This window comes from Ursus americanus, chromosome 7 (assembly GCF_024610735.1).
Source record: "Ursus americanus isolate L20-20 chromosome 7, mUrsAme1.1.p, whole genome shotgun sequence".
Lineage (NCBI taxonomy): Eukaryota > Metazoa > Chordata > Mammalia > Carnivora > Ursidae > Ursus > Ursus americanus.
The window spans coordinates 67,541,129-67,557,801 of record NC_142133.1 but is presented as its reverse complement, the minus strand read 5'-3'; the positions used below and the strand labels follow the sequence as shown (position 1 = coordinate 67,557,801).

Sequence of the window (16,673 nt, the reverse complement as noted above, 5' to 3'; positions counted from 1 at the left end):
GGAAAAAGAGAAAAAAATAAAGGGAAAAAGCCCTTAAATCCCCTAACCTAGAGAGGTGGGAGTTTGCGGCAATGGGGGTAGGTGCAACAATGACCACCCACCTCTTTGTACCTCTGTGATGAGAAGCAGCAATCCATAATCAAAACACAGATCCCTGATATTTGGAGGGTGATTTCTGCCTATGCTGGCTCCTACAAGCTGTGTGTACCCACTTTAGGAGGCATGTATAGCTGCCTACTGTGGGTCTGAGGGTGGGGAATGGGTAGTTGCTCCTGTGATAAGAACTGAAATTGACTGAAATTAACCACAACTTACCATTCAAGCCTTCCTCTGGAAGTTGCAAGGCTTCAATAGACTCCAGAGTTCCAAAATTGTTATATCAGACAGATTCTGCCATCAATTGTTGTCTAGGTGGGGAGACAAATTACTGGTACTTTCTATTCTGCCATATTCCCAGAATCCTCTACCACATTTCCCCCTTGTTTTTCCCTAGTAATTTTGGACTGTATCCTGGATATTATAAACAACATGTTGTGGAAACTCTGGATTCTGTTATATTTCTCCAAAAAGGTTTTTTTTTTTTTCTTTCAGTAAACTATGCCCAACATGGGGCTCAAACTCATGATCCCCCAAGATCAAGAGTCAGATGCTGTACCAACTGAGCCAGCCAGATGCCTCTGTTTTGTTTTGTTTTGCTTGTGGCTTAACTAGGCAGTTAACTTGGCTAGACTCAAACTTCAAACTGTTTCTTCTGTTGTGGGCAGTGGCTGAAATCTCAGTTCAGCTCTTTTAGTGTTGGCTGGTCTGCATAGAGTCTGCCCTGTGCAAGTGTAGCTCAAAGTCAGAAAGAGATAGGGGCAGAGTTTATACAAAGAACCTTGCTTCCTTCTCTCTGTCTCTCTCTTATTTGTAATTTTCCTTTTTCTTTTCAAGGGCTGTTATCACCTCTCTCTCTTCTTTTTCTTTTTTTCTCTTTTTAAAAAAGATTTATTTATTATTTGCGAGAGAGAGAGCAAGGGGAGGGGCAAAGGGAGAGAGTCTCCAGCAAACTCCCCGCCCAAGTGGGGCCCAATCTCACAACCCTGAGATCATCACCCCGAGATCACCTGAGTAGGAGGCTTAACCCACTGAGCCACCCAGGAGCCCCATCACTCTTCTATTTCTTATTCAACTTTTACTATCCTATCCCATGTGGGGCCAACGGGTACCTTCCCTCAAGCTAAAAGTATAGCAATGAGAAACTTATTAAGAACCATTCCCTTTTTTCAAATGTAAGTGCCCCTACTATCTACTTTTGGCCTGAGTTTGGTTTTTCTCCAGTGCTTTCAAGTTGTTGTTTTTTTACAATTTTTCTCAGAATTTATACTTATTATCCATTAGAAAGTTGATTTGATAGGAACTACTCCATCATTACCTTACATTTATAATTGGTTAATCTCTCATTTGGTTGTAGTTCTTCTCTGAAGAGTGTTTTAGGATATGCTCTTGTATATCTAAAACGTATTTCTGTTGTCTTTACAAGTTAATAGCAACTTCTATTAGTACTTAATAAATCTGAATTCTGAGGGGTTTGATGAGACCCAGTATGTCCTCCACCACATGCCCCTCCCTTAAGCATTTCCTCAGGTTTGTTTTTTTTTTTTTCTCCAGGTCTTGAGTAAACCTTACTATTTTAATGGCAACACATATATCTTTTCTTCCTTTGTTTAGAAGTTACTTTAGCTTTTATGAAAGTGAAATATACACATAATTTGAAAAAGTCTAATACGATGATAAGGTTTATAATGACAATAATAGCATCCTGAACTACCATTCCCATCTCTGAAATGTGTTCCCTAGCAGCAAAATTTTGAATTCTTTTAGCTGTTTCTTCTGGTTTTTAATTCTGTATTTCCAAAAATATTCTTATATTGCTCTTTATATGCTATCTGTTGACTTCATATTATGGAATAACAGGATTTAACACACTTAACATTCCTTTCCTTCCTTTCATCCTCTCAATCTATTTGTTTCACATTTTTTGTTTAAATCAATATTTATAATATGTTTGTATTGTTATACTACTGATTAAATAACTTTTTAGCTATACTGAAATGAATAATTGCCTGTGGGTTGTTCTAGTAATTTTCTATGTAATAATTACTAGTTCAACCTTAAACTCTCCAATAGAATTGTGATTCCCCCTCTGAATTCCTTACAAATAACTATTCTTGCCTTCAGCTGTGTCTGGTATTACTGTGTCTAGATGCTGTAAGTTTCCTGACAGCCTGTCTTCTGCTGGAGTGGGAAAGAGGGCCCACTTGTCTCTGCAGAATGGCGTTTTATGGATATGAGCAAGCCATTTAAAGTTTTCAACCAGTCCTTCTCTTTTCAGCTCTGCATTAATTTCTGCCTTTAGAGATAACTGGTGCCTCCAGATTCTGGGCATTTACAAAATACTGTGGTGATTTCAGTTTTCTTCTCATTAGCATACCCCTGCGGTACTAAGCTTTCACAATTCTAGCAACTCCTTTATCCAATTCTTATCTTCTAAAAATTTGTTGACATCTCTTGTCTGTGCTTGTGTTATTTATCTGCTTTGCTCTTCCAAATCCATTCTCCCTCTTTTTTTCCCCCCTGCTCTGTGTGCAGAGAAGATACTTCTATGGACTTAAGCTCCCTTGACTTTCGGCTTCCAGTTGGATTCAGCTAATTGGAGGTCCTGGCAGAAGACTGGAGAGTGGGAGGAGATAGAATTGTAGATGTAAGGGTATTTATTCCCATTGCTGCCTTCTTGCCACATACTTTCTCCCTGGAATGCCATAGTTTTGGTGGTGGCACAATATTTCTACCTAATTCTGTGACTCCTATAGGGTTCTTTCTTCTCTTCTGTGCCTAGAGCTCTTACCAGGAACCAGTCATCATTCTTTCCACTTGCCGCTAGAAGTCTAGAGACGGTGATAGCTTCTGAATGTTGTTAGCCCCCATGTACTTCCCCATCCCTTGTCTGTTCTCTTAATCCTGCCCACACCTCTGTAAATAGTTTTATTAAGTTCTATTCAATTCTCATTTGAATGTGCCAATCCGTTTTCTGCCAGAACTCTGACTGCTACATCGCTGTTCATGTTCTCTCTTTACTGTGTTTATTCATTTCCAAAATTTTATTCTCATTTTAGCAGAGTTTCTGGAGGCAACAGAAATAAGTGCCATATGTTCAATCTGCTATGTTTAACTGTTAGATATCCTTTTTCCAGTATCTTTTCCTATGCAGAAGTATTTGACTATTTTCTTTGAAATTTCTCTCCCATGCCCAAAGCAGAAGATTGGAGGTTTAATCTACGGAAAAATTGAAAAGACAGGCCCCAATTCAGGGACAAGTGCAGTGGTAGGCAAAGCAGAAGCACCATACTATAAAGAGTGAGATTAAGACAAAGTGCATATAATAAAGGATAATTCTCCACCCACTTTCTTGAGTGTCTTAGTGCCAAGAAAGCTGAAAGCCAGAACGTTGATAGCTCTATCCCCACGTACCCACCAATCAGAAGGTTCAGCTTTCTTCCCTGCAATAGCCTAAAAAGTCTGAATGTGTGTTCAATATTGAATGGACAACAAAAGATCACTAGATATTTGAAAAAGACTTAAACAAGAAAGACAAAGACAACCAATGCTAAATATACAAAGAAACAAACAAGCCATAGCAAGAATCCAAAGGAAGGAAAAGCAATTCAGGACTCAGAAAAAAAAAAAAAAAAAGACAAACAAAACAAGAATACTAGATTAGTGTGGGGAAAAAAACGGAGTGGTGGCTTAAAATTCTGAGGACAAATTATATGCAATCTAAGATTCTATATGTAGGCAAATTATCACTCAGGTAAGTTGAGTAAAATCATGACACTTTTATTCAGAAACACTAAAGGATGTAAAAAAGGAAAAAGCCAAGAAAGAGAAAGACACCGGATCCAGGGAACAAAGATTCAACACATAAGTGAGGGGGAAAAAAATTCCCAGGATTTCAGTGATGAGAAGTTTCAGGATAACAGGTAGGCAGCAGGCCTCCTGAGCAACCAGTACCAATAAGAAAATGAAGACAGAGGGCTCCAAGAGAGATACTTGGAGAGCAAATTGAAGGGAGAAAACTAAATGTATAGAGTATCCAGTGTATTTTAGTATATTCAGAAATTGTTTTTAGCTCTGTTGGATAGTTTGGAATTGAATTAGTGATTTTGACATGGAAAATTGAGCAAACAAGTAACAAAAACCAAAGCAATGATTTATACTGGAAAAAACATGAAGTTGTTCAAGAAGTAAATGTTATCATAGTACACACTATCACAGCTATGACTAGTAGGAACTCTACTAATATAAATAATAAAATTTTATTTAAACAAAAATGCCCCTGTAACAGATTTGGGAAAAGGGGAATGAGGAAGAATATTTAAATGAATACACAGATGCATCTTAGAGATATTCAGTTCCAGACCATGGCAATAAAGCAGATATTGCAATAAAGTGAGTCAAATGAATTTTTGGCTTCCCAATGCCTATAAAAGTTATATTTACGCTATACTGTAGTTTGTTGAGTGTGCAACAGCATTATGTCTAAAAAAAAGCACATACCTTATTTAAAAAATACTTTATTGCTAAAAAATTGCTAACCATCACCTGAGCTTTCAGAGAATCATCATCACTAATCACCCATCACTGTAACAAATAATAATGCGAAAGTTTGAAAAATTGCAAAATTACCAAAATAATGACGCGGGGACATGAAGTGAGCAAATGGCTGTTGGAAAAATGGCATCAGCAGACTTGCTCCACACAGGGGTGCCACAAACCTTCAATTCCTAAAAAAACGCAGTATCTGCGAAGTGCCATAAGGTGAAGCACAATGAAATGAGGTGTGCCTGTGCTTAAGGGAGGTGATTTAAGAGAGGTAAATCTCCATTTACCATAACAGCAAGTCAACAGATAATAGGTAAAGTAAAAAATGAGAAAAAATGGCGACGTAAGCACATAGTTTAGATGCATGGAGGCAAAACTAGAATAAACAGCCAAAAAAATTCAGAGAAGTTGACTAAGAGGAGGGGGAATTTGGTGTGTGTGGGGGTGCTTGGGTGGCTCAGTCGGTGAAGGTCTGCCTTTGGCTCAGGTCGTGAGCCCAGGGTCCTGGGACCAAGTCCTGAGCAGGGAGCCTGCTTCTCCCTCTGCCCCTCCCACTTGTTCTCTCAATCTCGCTCTCTCTCTCTCAAATAAAAAAATAAAAAAAAAGAAAGAAACAAAAAAGGAAAGAGGAGGGGGAATTTGGGAATGAGGATCAGAGGGGCAGACTTCTGCTATATTCCACTGTAAGCTAACTGTCCCACTTCAGTTTTTTGTTTTTTTTTTTAAGATATACACTCATTGGTTTCATAAAAAACAAGAAAACAAAAAGAAACACATATCCCATGTGTGGACCCAAATAGTAGTCACATAGCAGTATTTCTCTCTCTTCCCCCACCTATTCTAAAAACTCTTCTGTTTGCTAGTGAAGAGTTCTTGGAATCTCTATGTGGTATCTCACAAGTGTTCTGTGAATTTGTTCTCTTGGCTGCCTTCAAGTTTCTGTGCTCGCTCTTCTGTCTTCAGAGGCCAACGGGAGGCCGCGCCCCCGCCGGCGGCAGACTCACTCATCTGCTCCCCGGCTGCCAGTACCTGGTGTCAAATGGTTGATGTTTGTGCCAGCGACGCTACTCCTTGTCTCTGCCGGAGCTGTTGGCTCCAACGCGGATGACATTTCACACCCTCACTGGCCCCCACACAGTTGTGTTTTTCCTAAATGGGAGAAATTTCTCTCGATTCACAGAATCCGGAAATGATATTCTCTCTTGAGCATCTGCTTTTGTCTTTTTATCTCCTGAGCACGGTGGACCTGCAATGGACTTTTCTTCTTTTTGGGGGGCTGGCTGCGAGAAAGCGCTTGGCTAAGTCTGCTTGTAATTCTGGAGGGTAGAGAGTATGCAATGGTTTGTATTACTTTTAAGTGACTTTTGGGCCTTTGTTTTACCCTTGTCTTTCACTCGCCTTTTACTCATTCACTCAATACTGTATTTTGGTAGGGTGACTCAAATTCCTTTTTTTTTTTTTTTTGGAATAGGGGAAGAGATTAATAATTGAATAAAGAACAAAAATTTTTAGCTTGAAGAAAACTTTTCCCTTTATTAAAAATCTCATAGGACTTAGGGCTGCATTTATGGACTGCAATTTATCCTATACTGGTTACTGCACAGGTATAAAATCTTAAGATTGGATCATGTGATTCCTTCAACTTTATTCTGCTCTTTCAAATTTTTTAGCCATTTTGGTTCCTTTTCCTTTCCAATACATTTTAGAATCAGCTTGTCTATATTCAAAAAAACTGCTAGAATTTTTTAATAGCACCTTTATTGAGATATAACTCATATACTATAAATTCACCCCTTTAAAGTGTACAAATCCAGGGCGCCTGGGTGGTTCAGTTGGTTAGGCATCCAAGTCTTGGTTTCAGCTCAGGTCGTGATCTCATGGGTCATGAGATCCAGCCCTGTGTAGGGGCCTGCGCTCAGCGGGAAGTCTGCTTGAAGATTCTCTCCCTCTGCCCCTCAACACACTCATGTGCACGCCCTCTCTCTCTCTCTCTCTCTCAGATAAATAAACCTTAAAAAAAATAAAGTGTACAATTCCATGGCTTTTTGTATAAAGCAGTAAGTCCAGAATATTTTTATCAACCTAGAAAGAAAGCCCATACCCATTAGAAGTCACTAATCCCGTCAATCAAATGCCTTAAGAAAAAAAAGCCTGAGGTCCCTGGAAAAAGGGGGACTCAAGCCTGCAACACCAACTCTTCCCCGAATGTCCAGCTGCTTATCGATTTTGAACTCGCCAGGCCACACAGTCGTGTGAGCCAGTTTCCTCTCTGGAGAACCCTAATACAGATGTTGAAATCATACAATATGTGCCTTTTCTGTCTGATTTTTGTTTGTTTTGTTTTTTTTTTACTTAGCATAACCTTTTCACAGTTCATCCAGGTTCTAGCATGAATCCATTCTTCATTCCTTTTGATGGCCAAATAATATTCTGTTGTATGGCTAGACCACATTTTGTTCATCCACTCATCAGTTGATGGAAATTTGGGTTGTTTCCACTTCTGTCTATTATGAATGATGCTGCTACAAACATTTTTGCATACGTTTTTGTGTGGACAAGTTTCCGTTCTCTTGGGTTTCTCTTCAATCTGTGGCCGTACTGTTTTACATTTCTACCAGCATTGTATGCGTGTTCCGATTTCCCCCACAGCCTTGCCAACGCTTGTTAGTGCCTCTTTTATGTTGTTGCCATTCTAGAGGGCATGACGTGGCATGTCATTGTGGTTTTGGCTTGCGTTTCCTTGATGGCTAATGATGTTGAGAATCTTGTCCTGTTTACGCTTAGAGTCCTCAAAGAGCTGCTCCATGCATTCTGTCCAGGCTTCATAGCTGCATTCGGTGGGAGAGAGAGGGGGCATAGTCCTTACTCTCTTTTACTGGGAACAGCAACTTGTTAGTTTTTGATACTTCCAAAAATAGTATCTTTACACTTTCTAATTACTATTACTAGTGAATATAAATGCAATTGATTTTTTAATCTTGATTTGATTTCCTGCAAACTTGCTAAACTCTCTTACTAATTTTAATGTTTTGTCATCTGCAGACAATGAAGGTTTTGTTTTTAACTTTCCAATTCTTGTTTGCTCATTTATTTTATATGATTGTGTGATCTAAGGACTCCAGAACAATAAGATGAATTAGAAATGCTAATGATACAAGACACACTTGTTTTCTTCCTGGTCCGACAGGGAATGTTTTCAATATTTCACAATTACAGTAATGTTCAGAGTAGGTTTTTTGGGGGTGGATACATGTTATCAGGTGAAGAAAATTCTCTTCCCAGTTTTCTTATGGCAGTGTTTTTGTTGAAATCTTCAATGGGTATTGGACCTTACTAAATGCCTTTTCTGCATATATTGAAGAAAGGGTTATATTTTTATATATGTGTTGCTTTCTGGCTCTTATGGTATATTATAATTGATTTTCTACTATTAAACCAATGTTTAGATTGTTTGCAAAGATGGCTAGAACATTCCTCCCATCCTTTGTATTCCTTTGCCGTATGACTTTGCCATTGATCTCCTCAAAAGGTGGAGTCCCCTTCCCCTTGAATCTGCTTTGGCCTGTGTTTTGTTTTATTAGAATGTGGCAGAGGAAACACAGTGATTTCTGATCCCTGGCCTCAAGGGTTTTGTTCCTTTGCTCTCTCCCTCGTAGAACACTTCTCCCAACATGGAAAAGCCCAGGATTACCTTTGTGGAGAGAGAGGCCCAGAATCCCAGCCATTCCAGACATTGCAAATGAGGTCCCAGATAACGTGAGTCAGGTCATCTTGGGCCTTCCACCCCCCCGCTGAACTCCCAGCTGACTGCAGCCATGAAAGTAACCAGGGCAAGACCAGCCCAGCCAACCCATGGCATTGTGAGAAAAAATAAACTTTGCAAGCCACTGTTTCTGAATGTTGTCATTTTGGTTTTGGTGTTTTGTTTTTAATGCAGCATAGGTAACCGATACACTCATCTTGCATTCCTGAGTTAAACCCAACTTGGATGTGGTGCATTATCATTTCATATATTGCTAGTTTCCTTTTCCTAATGTTTTGTTTAGGATATTTGCTTCAGTGTTTGAATGAATTTAGTTTGTAATTTTCCTATCATGTAGTCTCATGAAGCTTTTGGTGTTGAAGTAAAATTAGCCTCATAAAGTGAGTTGGGTGTGTTTCTCTTTTGTAGTCTCTGGAACAGTTTGTATAAGGCCGAGATTGTTTGCTTCTTGAGTTATTGAGAGAACTCACTACTAGAACTGTCTGGGTCTATTGTTTTCTTTTGTGGGAATAATTTAAACTGATTCAGTTTCTTTAATAATTATAAAATCCTGTTTTCTCTTTTTTCCTGAATCAGTTTTAGTAAGCTGTATTTTTCTGTTTTAAAATTCACTGGTTATGGGGCGCCTGGGTGGCACAGCGGTTGGGCGTCTGCCTTCGGCTCAGGGCGTGATCCTAGTGTTATGGGATCGAGCCCCACATCGGGGTCCTCTGCTATGAGCCTGCTTCTTCCTCTCCCACTCCCCCTGCTTGTGTTCCCTCTCTCGCTGGCTGTCTCTATCTCTGTCAAATAAATAAATAAAATCTTTAAAATAAATAAATAAATAAAAAAAATAAAATAAAATAAAATTCACTGGTTATATCCTGTATTTTTACTTCCAATATTGTTTGTAACTTCCTTTTTTTGCCTTGATTGGTCTTTAAAGAGGTTTGTCTTTTCAATGACTAAAATTTAGCTTTGATGCTCCTCTATTTTCCATTTAATTTTATATATTTATAAATGTATTACATGTATATAAATATGTATCTATATAAAAGTTACATATTATTTAATATAAATAAAAGTGTGTTATATATTTCTATAACATATAGTATTCTATATATTATATTCTATATTCTATATATTCTATAATATCTGTATTATATGTATATATGTATATATATACATATATCTATATATGTATATAGAATATATATTCTATAATATAATTATTATATATAATATATATTATATATTACAGATATTATAGAATATATAGAATACTATATATTATAGAAATATATTATATAACACACTTTTATAATATAATATAAGTATATTATATATATAATAACACATATATAAGTATATATTATATCATATATTGCTTGTTTTATTATTCTTTTTTACTTTTTGAGTAATATTCTATTGTATACTTATACCACACTTTATTTATCCATTCAGTTGCTGATGGGCATGTGAGTCATTCCTACTGCTATCACAAGCAAGGCTACTATGCACATTCTTGGTCATATGTCTTGGTGCCCATGCATGTGTCTTTCTCCAAGCTATACAACATGGGGTAGAATTTCTGGATCCCTAGGGAGATATGTCTTAAAATTTGGTAATATAAATACCATGCTGTTCCATATGCTCACCAGCATTTGGCATTGTCTGATTTAAAGTTTTGGCAACCTGGTAGCTGTGTAGCGGTATCTCATAGTGGTTTTAATTTACATTTCCCTGATTACTAATCAAGTTTAACATCTTTTCGTATGTTTGTTAACCATTTATGTTTGCTGTTTGTAAAGAGACTTGTCAAGTGTTTGACCATTTTCCTACTAGTTCCTCAGCTTTTTCTTTTTGATTTCATAGGAGTTTTTTAAATAGGTTATTAGTATAAACTTTTTGTTATTTGTATGTATTGCAAATATCTTTTCCTATTTTGTAGCTTATTTTTTCTCACCTTTTATGGTATGTTTTGATAAACAAAAGTTCTTCATTTTAATTTGGTCAAATTTATCAAAATTTTTCCCCTTTATGGTCAATGTGCTGTTTCTATGTCTTTGTAGGAAATATAGGCATCTTTTTTTAAAAAAAATATTTGCATCTTTTTAAAAAAATTGATTTCTACCTCAAGCTCATGAAATTATCATCCTAAATTACCTTCTAAAAGCTTTATTGTTTTGCCCTCACAGTCAGATCTATAATCTACCTGGAATTAATGAAAGAAGTATATTAAAATCCATCACAATGATTTTTGTTTCATCTCCTTCTTCTCTCAGTTCTTTTTTTTTTTTTTTTTTTGTATATACTTCTGGGTTATGTTATAAAGTGCATGTAAATTTAAAATTGTTATATCCCCCTGGTGAAAAAAATCTTTTATCATTATGAAGTTACCCTCTATTCTTAGTAATGGATTTGCCTTACAGTCTATTTTGTCTGATAATAATTATATCTAATCCAGCTTTTGGGGGATTAGCATTTTCATGTTTACTTATTCCCATTAAGGTCATTAATATGCAATCTATCTTTAAAGATAGTTCATTTTTGGAACACCTGGGTGGTTCAGTCAGTTAAGTTTCTCTCTCTCATTTTTTTTTTTTTAGAGAATTTTTGTGTTAAAAAAAAAGATTTTGGGGCGCCTGGGTGGCACAGCGGTTAAGCGCCTGCCTTCGGCTCAGGGTGTGATCCCGGCATTATGGGATCGAGCCCCACATCAGGCTCCTCCGCTATGAGCCTGCTTCTTCCTCTCCCACTCCCCCTGCTTGTGTTCCCTCTCTCGCTGGCTGTCTCTATCTCTGTCAAATAAATAAATAAAATCTTTAAAAAAATAAAATAAAATAAAATAAAATAAAAAAAATAAAAAAAAAGATTTTATTTATTTTATTTTAGAGAGAGAGACAGAGTACATGAGTGGGGAGGGGGAGAAGGTGAGGGTGAGAGAGAGAGGCAGGCTCCCTACTAAATTCAAAGCTCTACTTGGGGCTTAATCTCAAGACCCTGAGATCATGACCTGAGCTGGAACTAAGAGTCAGAGGCTTAACCGACTTAGCCCCCCAGGCACCCCAAGCATCCAACTCTTGATTTCAGCTCAAGTCATGATCTCAGGGTGGTGGGATCGAGCCCTATGTGGGGCTCAGCTCAGAGTCTGCTTGGGATTCTGTCTCTCATTTTTTCCTCAGCCCCTCCCCCTGCTTGTATGTGTGCTCTCTCTTTCTCTCTCAAATAAATAAAATCTTAAAAAAATTAAAAATATATAGTTCATTTTCACAGAGAATGTTGAATGCTACATCAACTATTTTGTAAATTTAACTTGGTACCTAACTCCGATTTTTATTTTTGATCTCTTTCTTTGATAAACACCATTTTATAGGTCATGCTGATTGTTATTTTTTTCCCCCTCATCCCTTCATCTCCAAAATTGATGATATCTTTTGGGATTTACAGACTATGACCCACTGCTTGTGATCACTACATGTGATGAGGAAGAACTCATTTATGTAGCTTCACAGCCAAGGTGAATGACATGGAATTTGTTGAAGATCTGCTTCTAGTGTCACTTCTAAAAACGAGGTTGCCTTTTTTTGTTGTTTTTGTGTATTTTTGCAATACCATTTCCTTCATCAAACAGGGCTTTTATGTTGCTTCACTTTATCTCATTGTCTTTAAAAGACTGTAAAAATTGTATATAAGAGGCTCTATTCAGTCTCCATACATAAAAAGAATAAGGCAAATGGTAAATGCTTACTAAAATTAAACATTTTCTATTTTAATGCTATGCAGTAGTAAATTTTTCAGGACTGTATTCCAGGTGAGTGTAGTTATTACATCTTATAGGTGTATTTTTGACCAAGTATATTTCATAGTCATCATTGTTAATTTTGTTTGCAAGTAGGAAAATTTCACTGCTCCCAGGATGAGCTTTAGAGTTAAATTATTTTTTTCTTTGTCATTATTTCTTTGTTTTTAAAAAAATCCTGAATTCATTATGATTTACTGGATCCTGGATTGAAAAAACCAACAGCTATGATACACACTATTTGAATAATTAGGGAAATTTAATATGGGCTGTATATTAGATAATAGTATTACATTAGTGCTAAATTTTCTCAATGTGATAATTGTATAGTGGTTGTAGGAGTTTGTCCTTGTTCTTAGAAGAAACATCTGGAAGGCACCTGGCTGGCTCAGTTGGAAGAGCATCTGACTCTTGATCTTGGGGTCATGAGTTCGAGCCCCACATTGGGTATAGAGATTACTTAAATAAATAAAATGTTTTTAAATAAAAAAAAGAAAAGAAGAAGAAACATCTGTGAGATTTAGGGGTGAAGTGTCATGACAGTCTGTAACTAACTAAAATAAATGTTCCAGTGGAGAGAAGGAAGGAAGGGAAAAAGGAAAAAAAGGAAAGAGAGAAAGAGTGTATGGAGAGGGTAAGATAAAGCAAACATGATAAAATGTCAACTATTAGTGAATCTAGATGAATTGTGTGTGGAGTATTTCTTCTATTCTTGTCACTTTGTGTAAGCTTGAAATTTTTCAAAATAACAGGTTGGCAAAATAAACTCATGTCCACTAAAAAGAATTCCTAATTTCAATGAGTTTGTGACTCTGACATAGTATCAGAACAGCACAGGGTTCTAGCTCACTATCTGTCATGGGATCTGAGGCAGGTTCTGTTGTATTTTAGGAATTCCTGGATTCTTCTCTGACCTAGCATCCTTAGGATTTTTTTCTTGCCCTTTTTTTTTTTTTTAAGATTTTATTTATTTATTTGAGAAAAAGAGAGAGAAAGCACAAGCGGGGTGAAGCTCAGAGGGAGAGGGAGAAGCAGATTGCCTGCTGACCAGGGAACCTAACGCGGGGTGGATCCCAAAACCCTGGGATCGTGACCTGAACAGAAGGCAGACATTTAACCAAATGAGCCACCAGGTGCCCCCTTTCCTTGCCTTCTTTAGGACTTAAAGACTTACTACCTTTGGAACTTAACTGAACTATTGATTTTTATCTTTATTTCAAAAAGCAGTCTAATTAGTCTAGCCTAGATAAACCAAGGCATCCATTGTGTTTAGAAGTTTCCCCTGGACAAAGTGGGAGGGAGGAGGAGGACTGTGGTTCCCAGGACGCTGGAAAACCAGACAGAGCAGGTTTTTTTTTTTTTTTTTTTTTTTTTTTTTTTTTGTGGCTGGGAACATCACATTCTCCTGTGTTAGAGAGGTTCTCTGATTCAGCAGAATTAGATTTCCCCCCAGATTTCAAGGTCATTGTGGTTGGCAGTCGGCTCACTGTGGGAGGCCAGATAGGAACTCTCTCCACCCGAACCAGTTCATCGGCTCCAGTCTCCCCTTATCTGAGAGCGCACAGTTGCCTTCTCTGGACAGTTCTTCCCAGAGCAAAAAAAGTATCAGGCTCAGATCTAGAGTCGCTTTTCCCTAAAACAATGAAAACAGAAATATTTGTCTTTTTATAGTGAAATAGAATCGACAAGCAGTTAATAAGGTAAGATAAGATAAGCTCAGAAATAAGTAAATCACCTCCTTTTATGTTGATGAGCCTTTAAAAACGAATGTGACAGAGGACTGTGAATGAAAACCACAGCAATGTGGAAACACAGATAATATGTTTCAAAGTATTTCCCAGAGCATACTTCTTTACTGAAATAGATTATCACACACACACTACACACACACACACACACACACACGAAACTGTATAAACAGACTAAATTTGAAACCTTTAAGTTTAAGGAATTTGAAGAAATGGGGGAAATGATCAAATTATAAAAAGCTCCTTAAGATACACTGATTTATACCATTTTTGGGAAAAGACATAATACTTTATTTAAAGAATGCCAATAGGGTTGGGGTTTGCTGGGTGAGAGAACTGGAGTGTTAGCCGGATGAAGGAGTTGAGCTTTATGCAGGAAATGGTTGTAACGGATCGGATGGAATCTAAACTGGGGAAGGAGCCCAGTAGTTCTATCCTTGCAGACGTGATTACTGGGTTTCATTTAGTGTAGATGTGGCCCAGTAGGGCAAGTCTTCCCTTCTTAATATTTTAGCTCTACTCCCCAAGTCACTGTTATTTGCATTGGGATACTTTGGTTTTTCATTTGTACTACTTGTGTATCTTTACTCTCACCCTCTGACAGGAAAGCAGATGCATAAAGAAAGCTCCATTTGACAAGCTCTTTCCAATCATATCCTCACTATTTTCCTCCACAATATTTGGTTTTGTCAGAAGTTTTTCTTCTCTATCTAGGTTTCTGTCCCGCAGTAAACACCGGGCCTTGCATGTGACCTTACCATGAGATCTTCCTAGAAAAATGTAACCCAGTCATAAGGGAGATCTGGGATGGAAGCCCTGGCGATATGTGGATAGTTTGGATCATTTTCTTTTCTTTTCTTTCTTTCTATCTTTTTTTCTAAGATTTTATTTTTAAGTAATCTCTACACCCAACATGGGGTTCAAACTCACAACCCTGAGATCAAGATCAACAACCAGCCAGGCGCCCCTTGGATAATTTCAGTAGCTTGACTTAAATTTACAAATTCAGTATATTTAGAATGATCACCTAAAAACTTTAAGGAATTCCATACAAACATACTTTGGAGGGATTTCTGGTTGAAGATCATCTCACTGTGGCATATTTTGCTTTCAGAGGACTTGATAGGCTGTCATGTAAGAAGTTACCGAAATGGGCAAAAGACCAGAACAGGAACGTCACACAAGAGAAAACCCAGTGAGACAATAAACATATGGAAAAATGCTCAACCTCATTATTTTCAAGGAAATGATACATTCAGGTACAAATTTATATCCATCAGGCTGGCAAAAATTAATGTCCAATATTGAGTGTTGGCAATGCACAGAACAATGCAAACTCTAATACTTTGCTAGTGGGAGTGTAAATTGAGACAGTAACTTGGGAAAATGACTTGGCATTATATAGTAACATATCTATTATCTATTTATATATTATTAATATTGGTTGTATTAATACATATTTTAAAATACATGTTATATATTTTATATATTACATATTTATATATTATGTTATATAATATATATGATTATATATAATTATATAAAATTAAAGATTATGCATATAACTATAATATATAATTATATAATATAAAAGAATATTTTTTCTCTTCTTAATAATTAATAAAATCACTTTTAAGTGAAAAGTCACCAACATGTCATTACATGTATTTAGAGTTACAGAGTCTGTTCTCATGTTTATTTTTTAATTGCTCAAACGGTTGCTTTTGCAGTTTAGGTATAAAACTACCATAGATGCCATAGCCATGAAAGTGAGCTGCAAGGGATCCAGGTCATCAGATTTAGCCATGCATTTTCATTTTAAAATAAAAGCATATTGATTCCTTAAAACATTTGCTTGAAATCGCATGAGATAATGAGATAGTATTTTTGAACGGTGGTTCTCAACTCCTGGCTGTACACCAGAAGTGCCCAGAGACTTCAAAAAGACAAAACGTTGATACCCTACCTCCATCCTAGACTAATTGAATTAAAATCTCGAGGGGCGGAACCTGGGTTTTGCATTTTTCTTGAAAAAATTCCCTAGGTTATTCCAATTTAAAACCAGAATTGGAAAGTTACTATTCTAAAACGACTTTCTAAACCAGCGTTTTGTTTTGTTTGTTTGTTTTTACCTTGCTGGTACAAAATTCTTAATGGGATAAGAAATCAATTTGGTAGGTTTATAGCATTTAGAAAACACAAATAGTCGAGTTTGGAAAAGGTCAGCGCGTGTCACATTTTGTTTCAGGTGTGTATATGGGTGTATATGAGCAGTCATATAAAATACAGATTCCTACTGTGTGTATCACAGTGCATTTGAAAAACAGGTGTAAGCGAACCTTTCCCAAGGTGCTAGGAGGTATTCTTTCCATTGAGTTTGAGGTAACAAAGCAGGAATATAACGTGGTGGTTGCAATGCCCAAGTTTGAATCCAGGCTATTCCTCTTATGCCCTGTGTGACCTCAGGCAGATTACTCACCCTGTTTGTGTTATTCTGTCATCATAACAATCTCTTGAGTGCGTGCAGAGGAGGTGAGCAAACCGCACAGTCACAGGGCACAGTTCCTGGAAACCCACCCTCATTTAGACACCAGTATAAAGTTTGGAGGTTCCCAGGGCCACCTTCACTTCAGATCAGCAGGCTATAAATTCAGAGGTACCTATGACTAGCCTGAGGTTTGATAATTTGCTAGAAAGACTCACAGAACTCTCTGAAAGCTATTAAACTCATAGTCACATT

The 16,673-nt window shown here is 37.0% G+C and overlaps 1 long non-coding RNA gene across 3 annotated transcripts in view; it reads left to right on the top strand.

Annotated features, from left to right (window-relative positions):
• The window catches only part of LOC123799958 (uncharacterized), a 53,831-nt gene that overhangs the window by 23,644 nt on the left and 13,514 nt on the right, over positions 1–16,673 (top strand). The window contains exons 1-2 of one of the 3 annotated variants that reach the window (XR_015725330.1): positions 11,308–11,903; positions 15,048–15,192. This is a non-coding gene — a long non-coding RNA (uncharacterized LOC123799958). Of the gene's footprint in view, positions 1–11,307; positions 11,960–15,047; positions 15,193–16,673 lie in introns of those variants that run through there. The other 2 variants (XR_015725329.1, XR_006781770.2) reach the window with 2 other exon arrangements.